Here is a 13,013-nt window from a genome sequence, read left to right as displayed (position 1 = left end):
TCCCTCCCTGCCCTGCGTCCCCTCCCCGCCCTGTGTCCCCTCCCCACTCTGTGTTCCCTCCCTGCCCTGTGTCCACTCCCTGCCCTGCGTCCACTCCCTGCCCTGCCTGCTCTCTGCTGCCCACTGCTCAGGGTTTCTTGGTGCGGTGGGGTTGGGGTGGTGGTGGCTGTGGACAGCCTCAGGCTTACTTCTTCTGGGTGGTGACCGCAAATGCAAGAGAGCTGCCTTCTCCCAAGACCCCAGGAACCCCTCCTGGAAAGACCAGGCCCCAGCACACCCCTCCCCTGGAGGAGTGGCTGCAGCAGGCCCTGGAGTCCCTTTTGACCTGCACAGGTCGTGGCCCCGTGGAGTGGAGCGGATCCCCATGGGAAGAGATGGCAGTCCACCCAGCCTGAGCCCCTTGGCCAAGGCTCTGTAGGACCCAGGGGTGGATGTGGGGAGGGAGGCAGGCCCGGCAAGGGGCCACGTCTCCAGAGGACACAGGTGCAAAGGCCCTGGGGAGCCCACGCTCTGGCCTCTGAGCTGTAGGCCCGTCCGCCTCCCCGTCACAGCTCCAAACCGTGACAAGTTCGCCGTCGCTTCTCTTGGCCTCTCGGCCGTTGTGGAGCTGATCCCTTTTTTGCAAAGAGGATCGAAGCGTTGGGAACCCAGAGGCAGTATGAAGAGTTGTACTGGGTTGCAGACCTCTCTAAAAACCCAAGCTGTGGCTTTTCACTGCTCATGGGCGTGTTTCAAGGTAATTACTCAGTAGAGTGAGAAGAGAATGCAGACCGGTGAGCACCATGCTTTTGCATGGGCCACATCCAGGCCCCACCGTGAGTGTGTGTGAAGGGAGTTGGCAGGAGTGGCCTGGTCCTCGGTGTGTCTTGTTGGGACCAGGTTTTGGTGTTTAAGCCATGCGTTCCTGGAAGGGTGGCTTCGGGCTGACGATTCCTGGTTCCTGAGCCTTCGCTCTGCCTGGCGGTCCCGGTGCCTCGCTCCCTGGCCCCGGCCACCTGCCTCTCTCCCAGCTCTTCCCCTCGGGTGGGGTTCAGGCTCTTGGGCCTCGTGAGGGTCACCGTGGTGGCCAAGCTCCAGTGTCCTCTGAGGGCCCCTGGGGCGGGCTTGATGGCCCAGCTTCGACATCCCAGAGCCACCAGCTGCTTGTCTGGGTCGGCTTGGCTGCAGGTGGAGGATGTGGCTTGGTCTGTGGTGCCCGTGTCGGGCCTCGCCCCCTCCCCCAGCCCCAGTGGTCGGCATTCACAAGCTGTGCAGGGTATGTGTGTGTGTGTGTGTGTGTTTGTGTGTTTGTGTGTGTTTGTGCCTGTGTCACTGGAGTGGGTCCAGTGATGGGCACCCCAGAACAGGCCTGTGCCTGCCGGGCTGAGCCACCTTCTGCGTGGTTCTTCCACCTGCCCCCTGGGTCTTACCCGCCCCCCCAGCCCCCCCCACCCCGGGGATGGACGTGCTGTTGGGGACTTTTGGACACATTCTGACACAGTAGTCTGCTTTCTTCACTTGTGTTCACCGGGACTCCTGCACGGCCCGACCCGCCATGGCTGTCTCTGGAGGTGGCCTCAGGGCCAGGGGACCTCCCCCTGCCCCACGGTCCCCTGCCACATCTGCAGTGTCTCTGGGCCTTGGGCTGTGGTGCCAGGTCAGCACAGAGAGGGCTCGGCCGCTGGCCTGGGTCCCCAGCAACGGGAACACAGCTTCCCTGAAGACGTGGGGAAAATCAGCCTCGTGAAATGACACGACACGTGTACCTGCCTCGAGGGAGTTCTCAGTTGGTCTCAGGACAGAGGCCGAGGGGACCCCGTTCGCTTTCTGGGGTGGCTTGAGTAATTGCCACAAACTGCTTGGCTTGAAGCAACCGACTGTTGTTCTCTTGAAGCTCTGGGCCCAGAGTCGGTCCTGCTGGGGCCAGAATCAGGTGTCGGGGGGCGGGAGGCGCCTGGTCCCCTCCCCAGGCTCTAGGGGAGGGGCCTTCCTGCCTCTTGGTTGTTGTGGGTTTTGTTCCCGACTGGGGGCTCCAACCCCGCCCTCCGTCTCCACGTCCCCGCCCCTGGGTCTCTGTCTGTCCCCGTCTCAGATCCCTCTCCGTCCCGCTCTTGCGAGGACACCTGTCATGCGTTTAGGGCCCAATTTACTCCAGATCTCTCGTCGTCTCGTGACAACTTGATCACATCTGTGTGGACCCTCTTCCCAAACAAGGTCACGGAATGACCTCAGGGAGTGGACGCGTCTCGGGGGGCTGCCATCCAGCCCACTCCACGGGCCCTGGATGGTCACACGTTCCCAAGGGTTAGGTGTCTGCTTGCTTTCTTTCCTTTTTTTTTTTTTTTTTTAACGGCTACACCTGTGGCATGAGTTCCCAGGCCAGAGACTGAATTCGAACTTGCAGCCGCGACCACCAGAGCTGCGGCAGCCATGGTTCCTTTAACCCACCGTGCTGATCCCTTTTGGGTCGGGGATCAAACCTGAGCCACTGCAGTCAGATTCTTAACCCCTTGTGCCACAGAGGGAACTCCAAGTGTCTGTTTTCTGATTGCCTCTGGCCTGGTGAACGTCTGTTCCATGGCCAACCTGGTTTGTAATCCAGGAGTATAATTCCTTTGGCCTTTTGTGTAGTGTTTGCTACAGTGATTAAAATTCTGAATGGGAGAAATTCAATGTATTTTGCTTTTCTTTATAGTTTGCATGAAATCAGACCCAGTTTGACAGAATAAGACATTATAAAGTTACGGATCTAATCCCAACCTCTAGAATCACTGTCACGTTGTGCAGTGAAATAGTTGTTCTTGGAGTTCCCACGGTGACCCAGCAGGTTAAGGACCTGCCGTAGCCTCCATGAGGATGCAGGTTCAATCCCTGGCCTTCCTCAGTGGGTTGGGGATCCCGCTTTGCCCCAAGCTGTCGCATAGGTCACAGAGGTGGCTCGGATCTGGTGTTGCCATGGCTGTGGTGCAGGCTGGTAGCCGTAGCTCTGATTCCACCCCTGGGAACCGCCTGGGAACCTCCGTATGCCGCGGGTGTGGCCCTACAGACAAAAGTTGCTCTTGGCCTGCCCGCTTGCTTGGGTGCACCTGGCCTTCTCCTTGGAGCTGGGGTCGGGGTGGGAGTGTGGGTTAGGGAGGCCCTTGCTGCATGTGTCCCTGGCCTGTTGGGAGAGAGTGCAGAGCCCCTGAATTGTCTCCAAGGCTCCCCTGTCCCATGAGGGGCTGCTCACAACTCACTTCTTGTTAGAGCTGCTGAAACCAAGTGCGGGGAGCGAGCATTCGTGGCGCCAAGGCCGCTTTGCACAGAGGAGCTGTTAGACTGAGGACCAGAGCAGCAGAAGGAGGCTGGGCATCCAAGTCGCCCCATTTGAGTTGCCCAAGTAGCATGTAAATGGGGGCACATGTTTTCTTTTCATTTTGATCCTGTAATAAACTTGTGGATTTTGTGGGAGACGGTTTACAAAAGTTGTCTAGGTGTTAATCCTTCATCAGTGGGCACTTTTGCCAACACGTTTACAATTTATTTTTGTAAAATTGTGCCTTTAGAATCCACTTTTCACGGATACACTGTGGCCGCTCAGGACTCTTTTCTGTTCTCCCCCGGCCGATGGAGTGGGAAGGGCACACGCTGTCTTGTGTTTGACAGACGCCGAGGGTCCTACACTTCAGGTTTCTTACTGGCCTGGTTCTTCGCTTGTGTGTTCCAGGATGTGGGGGTTTTTCTTACTGCCAACGTCTCTCCAGCTGCCTTCTTGGAGTTTGGCTTTATTCTTATTTCTTTTGCACTAGTGGATGGACGTGGTCTCTTATCAAACACCACTGGGAGTTCCCATTGTGGTGCAGCGGAAACGAATCCCACCAGGAACCATGAGGTTGTGGGTTTGATCCCTGGCCTCGCTCAGTGGGTTAAGGATGCGGCATTGTCATGAGCTGTGGTGTAGGTCGCAGACACGGCTTGGATCCGGCGTTGCTGTGGCTCTGGTGTAGGCTGGTGGCTACAACTCTGGTTAGACCCCTGGCCTGGGAACCTCCATATGCCGCGGGTGTGGCTCTAAAAGGACAAAAAGAAAAAAACAAAAAAACGAAAAAAACACCACTGAATCAAGCCCTGACACCGAGTTGTGCAAACGGCTTTGCTTGAACGTGGAGGCTAATTGTGGGGCCTTTTGGCCACCTCGTTCCTTCCACTGGGCCAGTGACAGAGACAGTGAAGGATGAACAGCAGGCGCCGTTGCACCTGACCGATTCCTGATCACACACAAGTTACACAGACAGGACATACCACTGGGAGCGAAGCTCCACGGGAGAAAGTGTGGGCTGGTAACCCTAAATTGAATAGCCACCCGTATTCTTCATGATGTTACAAAGTGTCTCCCCGCTAACACAAAGCGCTGTCCTGTTGTTTTGTGCCTGGGTTGGGGAAGATGCTGGTAAGGTGCAGTGCGCTCACAAACCCGCAGGAAGATCCTTTGGGAAAAGGAGGCATCATTGGGACGGTGCGGGCCTTCGAGAGGGTCCTGGTGGGGCCAGCGGGGTCTCAGAGCCCCAGGCTGGCCTCGCCGTGTCCTCTGAGCCGCTGATAGGGTGCCGCATCCTCCTGCTTTTGCTGACCCCGCTTCTTGCTACCCTGCTCTCTAGAGAAATTTTCCCGGGAGAGCACTGGTGATCCCCCCCCTGTCCCCCTCACCATGTGGGTTTGGGAGTTTCTCACGACTGGTGTGCCTTGTTCCCCTTCTAGGCAGCGTCAGTCACCGCCTCGTCCACCTTGGCCTGCATGCACATGGTTCGCTGGGCCGTCTGGAACCCCTCGCTGGAGGCCAGCTCCGGGCGCGTGACGTTACCTCTACAGGGTGGGATCCGGCCCAACCCTGCACACCGCCTGGCCTATAAGGTGCCCCCAGCCAGCATGAGCTCTGAAGAGGTAAATCAGTGGAGGCGCCGTACGTGTGGTTATTTCCTATGAGCTCCTGGCACGTCCATGCATTTTCAAAACCAGAAGCTGACTGATGTGGGTGACGTTTCGTGAGCAGTGTTTTTTCACCTCATGGACATGCCCTCAGGAAACAGGTGTGGCTGCCAGGTCACGGTTGGCAGTGAGCTCGCAGTGAACTCACAGAGGCCGGCTTGGTTTTTTGGGGTTTTTTGGCCACCCTGGAGGCATGTGGGTGTTCCCTGGCCGGGGATCGAACCTGAGCCACAGCAGTGACAACACCTACTCCTTAGCTGCTAGCCCACCAGGGAACTCCGAGGCTGGTTTACCTGGGGTCTGATAAGGTCCCTGTTCAGGTGTCACTCTCTCAAGGTGACTGGGGAGCTTGTGACACTCGGTGCTACAAGACTTATGTCTTGTGCTGAGTGTCCTTTTCAAAAGCTGTCTTGAACCGTCTGGTGCACTGCAGCCTGGATCTCATGTGCACGAGGCTGGGTTGGAAGCTGGGTGATCATTGTCGCCTTGGCTGGTCTTTGCGGCTCATCACTAACGTCCTCTGGACCGCCACTCTCTCCAGCTGTGTCCAGGGGGCAGGGACCATGGCAGGATTTAAAGAGATCCATTTTGAAATGAAGCTTACGCTGAACTCCAACATAGAAAGTGAATGAGGCGGGGCAGGACGCGGGTGTGTGGGGGGTCTTGTCCCCTGGCCTCCCCTGGCCAGTCGGTGACCTCACCGGGTGGGGAGCAGAGGTCCACGGGTAACAGACACGTGTGACACCCCTACTCTGCCCCACGTCCCAGGTCCTTCCTGACACGAAGAGGGTCGTGGTAGAGTCTCTGCCTGGGGTGTTGTTTGATTCTTAATTTCCTGAAATATGCCCGTCTCATCAGCTGTGCAGACAGGGGCCTTTGAGGACTCAATGGGCTCGTTTTTCTTCCGGGAAGGACCGTACCTGTCATTTCAGTATGTCATCCCTGTGCTGATGCTGGCGACAAATGTTATTTCGGGTGTTATTATTGAAGATTGGATTGTGCTTTGGGGACGGGACACGGGAGAAGCTGACTGTGCACATCTTCTGATCATAAGGAATGTCCCTCATTACGGGACCACATTGGCTGCCTTCCGGCAGGGTCGGGTTTGAGCCCTTATCGTAAAGTAGCCACTGTAAGTCCTGAAGCCATTGCTATTTTCTCTCCTGTTCCCTCCTCGCTTGGTGTGTACGTGGACATAGATAAATGCTTATTCTGTTTCATTTCAGCCTCTCCTGGCACTCGATTTCCTTCCCTCTCTCAGTGCATAAACGGTATTGCAGTATCAGTGTTGCGAAGGTTTGACTGTCTTAATGACACAGATATATCAAATGCCACTGTTTTTCACAAGGACTGTGGCTTCTCATGGAGGTTTCTTAGCCTCAGCACTATGCGGCAGCGGCCCTGGCCTCTACCCCCTAAATGCCAGCAGCATGCCCCAGTGATGACAGCCGAGCATCCGTGGCATGGCTGAATGGGCTCTCCTGGGGTCAGAGTCGCCCCAGTCGAGGCTCGCTCCTCTAAACAGGTCGGATTAGCTGAAATAAAAGCTCCCACTGGTCACAACCTCGATTCCCTCTCCCGCTCTCTAAAGCTCTGCTCTGCTTCTTCCTGTGTTTCTTATCTCACAGCAGTGCCAGCATCTACCAAGTCAGAGGGTGGACACCTAGGGGCTCCTGGGCTCCGCCCTGGGACCAGTCGGTTCTCTTATTCATTCATGCCGTGAGTTTTTACTGAGCACCTGTGTCTGCTCTAGGAAAACATTTCTAATCCCATGGACCTTGCAGTTGAGTGGGAGTGGCAGATGTTCATCAGAGAAAAATAAAAAATACAAACACCCCATTACTTATTACTAAGTAAATTTGGGGGTTTATGGTATGATTATTGAGTGTTATTTACTGAGAAGGTCAGTAGTGTATTATGATTCTGTTTTCTTAAACAGCTCCTAAACTCTTCCCTTGAGCAAATAATTATCTTCAAAGAATTAATGTTGGAGTTCCCTGGCGGGACCTAGTGGTGAAGGACTCAGCATTGTCACTGCTATGGCTTGGGTTCGATCCCTGGCCTGGGACCTTCCGCATGCAGTGGGCGTGGCCCAATAAAAAAATATCTCCAGGGGCAACCACTTTCAACTCCTAGCTGTGCCATATGGTATTTACTTCGTTTTCTGAATATTCTGCTTCTACTACTATCTCTTGTTTTATCAATTTTAGAAATCATATTGACTTACACTAATGATACGTGAGAACTTAAAGCCCCATTCGGTCCCCCTGCGGCTTGGCCTTGCCCCTCAGGTACTGTTGCCAGAGGGGCACAGCACTGGGGTCTGGCCAGAGCATTGAAAGGGAGCCCCAGGGAGCTGCAACGAAGTCGGGAGGTCTGGAGAGGGAGGAACTTGAAAAGCACCCCGTGAAGTTGTCAAGAAATGCCGTGCTCACCCCGAGCTTCCTGTCCCTGGATCTGACCCTCAGCAGCGTGTCGCAGACTTTGAGACCTGGGCTGTGGATGGAGGTGCCCACCGGGTGGACCGGGGGCAGGAAAGCTCCCAGTTGTGCTGCTCAGGCTTTGAAACCGGAACCGATGGAGACGCCACAGCCCCAGGAGGCTGGTCGGGACCCGGGGCTTGAACCCAGCTGGGTCGATTCCTGACTGAACAGAAATATCAACATCCTCCCGAGGATTTACACGAGCCTCAGAGTCTTACAATGTCATCATCCAAAGGTCCACGATAAAATTTAAACTTAACTTATAAAGAACCAGGAAACCTCAACTTGCAGGGGAGAAACATGCAACAGACCGCAATCCTGAGATGACACTCACGTTTCAGTGATCAAAGGCTTTAACGCAGGCGTTATCAAGAGGTTCCTGTGGATAAGAGAAACCACCTTTGAAACAAAGGGAAATCGAGTCTCCACAGAGAGATAGACGATGAGGATGAAGCAAATGAGAATTTTAGAACTGAAAAATAAAATTCACTAGGTAGACTCAGTAGCAGAATGAAGGTTATAGAAGAAAAGTCCACGAACTTGATAGGATTTATCCAGCCCAAACCACAGAGAGAAAAATGATTGGAAGACAATGGATGAAGCCTCAGGGGCCTGTGGGGCAGCACCCAGAGGCCGTCGCCTGTGTTGTCAGAGCCCCCGTGGAAGAGAAAGTGCTGTGTGGAAAAACCATTTGAAGAAATAATGGCTGAAAACTCCTCGACTTTGGCGAAAGACTTAAACTTACAGGTTGAAGTGGTTCCATGCATAGATGCGAAGAAATTCACTTCCAGACACACCACCATCAAACTGCTGAAACATCAAGACAAGTCCTGAACACAACCGTGGAAAAATGATGCATTGCTTATGGAGAAACAGCAGTTTGAATATTTGTGGTTCCTCAGCAGAAACCAGGAAATGGAACAACGTTGTAGAAGCCGTAACAGAAGAGCCTGGAACTTAGAATTCTATTTTAGCAAAAATCCCGCAGGAATGAAGGTGAAATATAGACATTCTCAGATGAACTAAAACTAAGAGAATTCATTGGCAGTAGACATGCTCTAAGACAATTAATAAAAGAGGTTTTTTTTTTTTTTTTTTTTTTTTCCAGAGGAGAAATGATACCAGATGGAAACTTGGTATATCAGGAATGAAAAAAGCAACAAAAAAGATAAAAATAATACAGTATTCTTCTTTTGAGTTCTTCAAAATATGTTTGATGGTTGAAACAAAAATTTGAACAGTGTCTCAGAGTTCCCATTGTGGCTCAGGAGGTTAAGGACCTGACATTGTCTCTGTGAGGATGTGGGATCGATCCCTGGCCTCACTCAGTGGGTTAAGGATCCAGCGTTGCCATCAGATGCAGCTTAGGTCACAGATGCGGCTCAGATCTGGTATTGCTGTGGCCGTGGCATAGGCTTCTGCTGCATCTCCCGTTTGACACCTAACCCAAGAACTTCCATGTGCTGAGGTGTGGCTGTAAAAAAAAGAAAAAAGAAGTTATAACAGTATTTGATAGGATTTTTAAGGTATGTAGGTGTAATAGGTGAGACAACTATAACATAAAGGGGAGGTAAAGGGACCTGTAGGGTGGTAAGGCTTCTACATTCCACTTGAGGTAATAAAATGTAGATTTCGAGTGGATTGAGGAAAGTTAAATATTTACATTGTAAAGTCTAGAGCAATCACTAAAAATAAGGTACAAAGAGACAGTAAGAAACTCAATAGATAGGTAAAATGGGATAATTCAAAATAAGGCAGGAGGAGTTCCCGTCGTGGCACAGCGGAAACAAATCCAACTAGGAACCATGAGGTTGCGGGTTCCATCCCTGGCCTCGCTCAGTGGATTAAGGATTTGGCATTGCTGAGAGCTGTGATGTAGGGTGCAGACGCGGCTCCAATCCTGCATTGCTGTGGCTCTGGTGTAGGCCGGCGGCTACAGCTCTGATTCGACCCCTAGCCTGGGAATCTCCATATGCCCCGGGTACGGCCCTAAAAAGCAAACAAACAAACAAACAAAAGCAAAATAAGGCAGGAAGGGGGAAACAGGAATGAACAACAGGAAGAACAAATCATAATGTAATGATAGTCCTGACTCCAGACGCACCGGTAATTACATGAAATGTAAGTAGTCTGACTGTCTGAACACACTAACGTCAAGACAGACGCTGTCAGTTTGCATAAAAAGTCCGGGCCCAGCTCTATGCTGTGTACCAGGGACTCACTTGAACTATAATGAGGTAACAGGTCAAAAGTAAAAGGATGGAAAATGTTCCATGCAGACACTCACCAAAAGAAAACAGGAGTGGCCACAGCAACACCAGACAGAGTAAACTTCAGGGCAAAGAAAATTTCTAGGAAGTAAGAGGGATATCGCATATGATGAAAAGTGTCTGTTTACCAAGAAGACATGCGATCCTGAAGGTGTATGCACCTTACCCAGAGCTTCAAAATGCAACAAATGAGTAGACCAGAAAGAAGAAATCGACCCACTGACAGGTGTAGGGGGAGACTTCAGCACTCCTCTTGGAGTAAAGGGTAAATAAGCAGATAGAAAACCCCCAGCACGAAGAAGATCAGAACAATGTCCTCAAGCGTCTGGTTCCAAACGGTCTTTGCGGAACACACCCCCCAGTGCAGATTATCCCCTTCCTCGATGGTGCACGTGGAGCACTCACCACGACTGACCACATCCCGTCATAAAACAAACCTCAGTGATTTTAGGAGAACGGAAATTATATAAGGTATACTCTGTGATCATAATGGAATTAAACTGGACGCTAATAACATAGAGAATGTAAACAGTTAGAAACACTTGGAAATTAGTACAATTCTAAATAAGCCACGAGTCAGAGGGGAAGCCTTAAGGAACGTAGAAGACATTTGGAATTGCCAGAAATGCAAATACGACATCTCAGAATTTGTAGGGGAGTTTCCATTGTGCAACTCCTGATTAGGAAGTGGAAACAATCCGATTAGGAACCATGAGGTTGCGGATTTGATCCCTGCCCTTGCTCAGTGGGTTAAGGATCTGGCGTTGCCATGAGCGCGGATCCCGCGTTGCTGTGGCTGTGGTGTAGGCCGGTGGCTACAGCTCCGATTCAACCCCTAGCCTGGGAATCTCCATATGCCGCAGAAGTGGCCCTAGAAAAGGCAAAAAGACCAGAAAAAAAAAAAAAAAAAAAAAAAAAGAATTTGTAGGATGCAACTAAAATGTGCTTACCTGGGTATTTATAGCATTAAGTGCTTATATAAGAACACAAAAAGCTCTCAAACCAGTAATCTAATCTTCCACTTTTAGAAACTGGAAAATAGAACAACAAAATAAACCTAAAGCAAAGCAGAAAAAAGTCAGCAAGGAAGATAAGAGCAGAAACCAAAACGAATGAAAATAGAAATTCACGGAGGGAAAACTAGAGGAAGGCAGTGAAAGAGCAAACTGAGTCTCTGGAAAGATCTGTAAAGTTGGCAAACCTCTGACAAGACCGAGAACGTCAAGAGAGGCAGACGTCACTGATGCAGGGAAGGGAAGGAGGCCACCCCTGCAAACCACACAGGAGGCAGATGTTCTTCAGGGGTCCTGTGCCTGTAATCTGCCCTGTGCCCTCAAATTCGAAAGTGTAGGTGAAGTGGATTCGGTTCTCAAACAACAAACTATCAACACTTGCCCAAGGTGAGCTGGATAACCTGAGCAGTCCTATGACTCGGTAGAAAATGAATTCCCGGTTAAAAAAGCTTTAAATGAGACACATTCAGGCCTAGTCACTCTAAGTTGTACTAAACATTTAATGGAAAAATAGCACCAGTTTTATAGTCCCTTCCAGAAAACAGAATAGATGAGAACAATCCCCAACTCACGTAACAAGGCCTGCGTTCCCCTGATACCCAAACCAGAAAAAGACAAGACAAGAAAACTGTGAATACAAACCCTTCGTGAACCTCGAGGCAAACTGTTCAACGAAATATTTGCAAATTGAATCCAACAATAGGGAAAAGAACGATACACTCGGACCAGGTGGGGGTTCATCCTAGGATGCAAGGCAGTTTTCTCTTTGAAAATCAAAAGATGTAATTTACCATAGTAATGGCCTAAAGAAGGCAAACTGTGTGATCATGACAATTGATGCAGAAAAAGCATTTGGCAAAATTCAGCATCCGTTTATGATAACAAACTGAGCAGGAGTTCCCGTCGTGGCTCAGTGGTTAACGAACCCGACTAGCATCCATGAGGTTGCGGGTTCAATCCGTGGCCTTGCTCAGCGGGTTAAGGATCTGGCGTTGCTGTGGCTGTGGTGTAGGCCCCTAGCTACAGCTCCGATTTGATCCCTATCCTGGGAACCTCCATGTGCCATGGATGCGGCCTTGAAAAGACAAAAAGACAAGAAAAAAAAGAGAATAAAAAAACTGAGCACACAGGAATAAAGAATGTTCTCAGCTTGATCAAGTGTATCTACCAAAGTCCCTTAGTCAGCATCCCACCAGATGTGAAAGAGTGGATGCTTCCCCCTAGATCAGGAACAGGTGAAAGATGCCCATTCATAACATTCAGCACCTTATTCAGTGTTGTCCTGGAAGGTCTAGCCAGTGCAATTAAGCAAGAAAACAGAATTTTAAAACATACAGATTGGAAAGGAAGGAACAAAAGAGTCCTTGTTTGCAGATATGATTTTCTATGTAGAGAACTTCCAAGAATTTACCAAATACTCCTGGAGTAGACGAGCGAATTTAGGAGGCTACAGGATACAACAGAAGGTCAAGATAGAAAAATCAATCACATTTCTATTTTTTTTTTTTGAGGGGGTGTTTTTTTATGGCCACACCTATGGCATATGGAGGTTCCCAGGCTAGGGGTTAAATCGGAGCTGTAGCTGCCGGCCTACATCACAGCCACAGCAATGTGGTATCTGAGCTGCATCTTTGACCTACACCAACACTCATGGCAATGCTGGATACTTAACCCAGTGAGCAAGGCCAGGGATCGAACCCATGTCTTCACGGATACTAGCCGGATTCTTAACTTGCTGAGCCACAGCAGAAATGCCACATTTCCATATATTATCAAAATATATACATTTGGAAAGCAAAATTTAAAATGGTATTATTTACAAAGGCCTCCCTTTGTTAGAATGAAGTAAATCTAGAAAATGAAAAATATGTATATGATCTGAATGCTGAAAACTCTAAAACATTCCTCTTGCTGCATGTCATTATTCTCATGGGTTACTCTTAAGTGGATCAAAGAAAAGTTAAATAAATGGAGAGACATCGCTATGGATTGAGAGACTCAATATAATAAAGATACAAATTCTCCCCAGATTGATCTATAGGTTTAATGCAATTTCTATCAAAATTCTTGTGTGGTTGTTTAATAGACATAGACAAGCTGATTCTGAAATTGATACAGGAAATCAAAGGAATTAGAAGAGCCAAAACACTTTTTGAAAAGAACAGTAAAGTTGGAGGATTCAACTCAAAGTCAAGTTCAAGGCTTTCGGGAAAGCCATGGAAATCAGAGCTCAAGTGCTGTTGGTAGGGGAATTGCACACGGATGAATGGCGCAGAATAGCGTCCAGAAGTCAGTCACAGCTG

General features: G+C 50.2%; 1 long non-coding RNA gene across 8 annotated transcripts in view; it reads left to right on the top strand.

Annotated features, from left to right (window-relative positions):
• The window catches only part of NPHP4, a 112,964-nt gene that overhangs the window by 46,571 nt on the left and 53,380 nt on the right, over nt 1-13,013 (top strand). For all 8 annotated transcript variants that reach the window (XR_002344866.1, XR_002344867.1, XR_002344865.1 and 5 more), the window contains one exon: nt 4,717-4,899. This is a non-coding gene — a long non-coding RNA (nephrocystin 4). The remainder of the gene's footprint in view (nt 1-4,716; nt 4,900-13,013) is intronic.

This window comes from Sus scrofa, chromosome 6, assembly GCF_000003025.6.
Source record: "Sus scrofa isolate TJ Tabasco breed Duroc chromosome 6, Sscrofa11.1, whole genome shotgun sequence".
NCBI lineage: Eukaryota > Metazoa > Chordata > Mammalia > Artiodactyla > Suidae > Sus > Sus scrofa.
This window is presented reverse-complemented; position numbering and strand designations above follow the sequence as displayed.